Consider the following 2,652-nt stretch of genomic DNA (forward strand, 5'->3'; position numbering starts at 1 on the left):
TACCCTCCATCAAAAGAAGTTAGTAGATTTCTGAAATTAGTCAAGAAATATAATAATAATATTATAATATAAGCATATTATTTAGAAACACACCAAAAGAAATAGATAAAAAGTGAACAGTGGCCTGTTATGACAGGTACTGGGGATTGGTGAATGGTGAAACAGGAACTGCTGTTTTCATTGTAAGCCTTTTTTTCACTATTTGTTTTAAGTGTACCTGTGTTGTTTTGATAAGATTTAATTAATTCATTAAACAGATTTTTTTAGAGGACTGCACATACTGTTTCTTCTACATCTTTTATTTACGTTTTGAGAAGTTACAACTATCCTATACTGCTTTGCTCCCCTTTGACATGTAAAATACATGATATTGACAGATACCTTGATTGAACATCTAAAGATGTTTCAACTGTGGGGAGTCAGATAGTAAATATTTCAAGACCTACCTGTGGAGGCCTCTGCAGTCGAGCAGCCCACCCATCCATAGCTAATTTTAATTTCTGCAACTGCCTGAGGATGTTTGTCCTTGTGTTCTGACTCTAGCCCTTCAGTTTGGATACGTCTGTTAGCTCCAAAGTCCAGTATTTCTTCAGTTCTGAGTACTTTGCCTTGGTTCTGTGAAAGACTGTATCCTTCTTTGCTCTGTCAAAGCTAAGTTTACCTTCTCATCTTTCTAGAAACCTGTTCTATTCAATTTTTTTTTTCAAACTCTACTTTAAAAAAGACATAATTTATTAATTCATCCAGGAAGCATTTTTAAAGCCACTACTATAGGTCCAATCTTATGCTACAACCTGGAGACATAGAAGAAGGGTATCTAGTTCCATCTAGCAGAAGACATGAAGTTTCTTAAGTTGCCGTTTGGATTTCTTTATTTCTTTTTTTTTTATTGAAATACAGTTGATTTACAATGTTGCATTAGTTGCCGGTATACAGCGAAGTGATTCAGATATATATATGTATATATATATATATATATATATATATATATATTCTTTTGGGTTTGGATTTCTTTTAGGGGATTAGGGTGCCACTAACACTCTTCTCTTCTAGGAACACAAGTGAAAAGATCACTAGGCAAATGAAAAGGATAATCCAGGCAGTAGCCACACATGCCCCCAGATGCACGGCTGTGTGATAAACTGCAGCGTCAGAGACTGAATTTTGAGTCTGGCTGAAGCTGTACTGGGGTTTCCTCCTTTGCACACTGACTAGCAGACTCGCTACCTGAGTATTCAGGCACGCGGCTGGGAGACACAGGCAGGGCCTTCAGAACAGCCCCTGGGTCACTTACCCAAATGGCAGAAAGCAAGGACCACAAGTTCCTTTTTAAGAGGTAGGCTCCAGGCCCTGCCCACGTGTGCTTGCCACTCCGACAGGAAGTCAAGTCAGTTCTGGGCTCAGAAGCAAATGAAAGGACAGGGCAGTCATGAGCACTGATCTTTAGCCTTGAAAACAGGTCCCCCACCAGTGAAACTAGCCCAACGAATGTTCCCAGCTCTGACCAATCATCTCAGTCACTCCCATGAGGAGAAACAAAGAAAGGAGTGAAGCGAGAGAGGACAGAAGGGTAGTGAGCTTCCTTCTTCTCTGGGATAAGGCAAACACATGAGGTGAAAGGCGGTCCCTCCCTCTTCAACAGTTTTCCTTACCTGTGTGTCTTCTATTCTTAGAAATAAGTAGAAGCGCAAAGATCTACAAGTGTCTCAGTGTTCAATTCGACCATAATTAAACACGTTTCCTGAAATGTGAAAATACCAGTGAAGCATGTTTCCTTCATAATAAATACATAAATGTGGCCACCCACAAAATGGGTGAATGGCCCTCAGCGTATTCTGGGTCCCAGTTTTCTGGGTCCCATAGTCACATCACAAAATACCATTGGGTTGGTACAAGGATTGAATGAGTTAAAATGTATAAAGTTTGTAAACAGTGCCTGACATACAGACAGCGTTAGTTGTTGTTATTATTATTACTATTAATTTATGTTTTATATCATATTACAGTCATTATCTCATGTGATTTTCACAACACCCTGTGAAAAAGATTAAGACAAGCCATATTACCACCTTTGCCGATGAAGTTATGCAGTACACGAGGTCTGCAATTCAGATTTTCGGCTACCAAAGCACAGGTGGCTGCCTGGTTTTCTTTATTCAGAAATTTAAAGGTCGCATATCTTGCCTTGTCACTGGGAACTGTCAGATGATGACAAGGTAGAACTTTGGAATTCTCCTACTCCACTAGGAAAAGAGTTGTTTGGCTTAAATTATGTGCAGCATTTCGCTTTGCAGTTTCCTGGGTAAATCAGTGCGGGTATTACACAATTGAGAAACATTTGCTTTCTGTCTTGCACACAAAACATTTCATATGCTGATTGTTTTTTGTTTTTGTTTTTATTTTTGCGGTACGCAGGCCTCTCACTGTTGTGGCCTCTCCTGTTGCGGAGCACAGGCTCCAGACGCGCAGGCTCAGCGGCCATGGCTCACGGGCCCAGCCGCTCTGCGGCACGTGGATCTTCCCGGACCAGAGCACGAACCCGCGTCTCCTGCATCAGCAGGCGAATTCTCAACCACTGCACCACCAGGGAAGCCCTACTGATTGTTTTATTCCTCATGACTTAAACTGTTACAGGAGAAGGTGAGGGTAAAC

This window comes from Lipotes vexillifer, unplaced genomic scaffold (genome assembly GCF_000442215.2).
Source record: "Lipotes vexillifer unplaced genomic scaffold, Lipotes_vexillifer_v1.1 scaffold477, whole genome shotgun sequence".
NCBI lineage: Eukaryota > Metazoa > Chordata > Mammalia > Artiodactyla > Lipotidae > Lipotes > Lipotes vexillifer.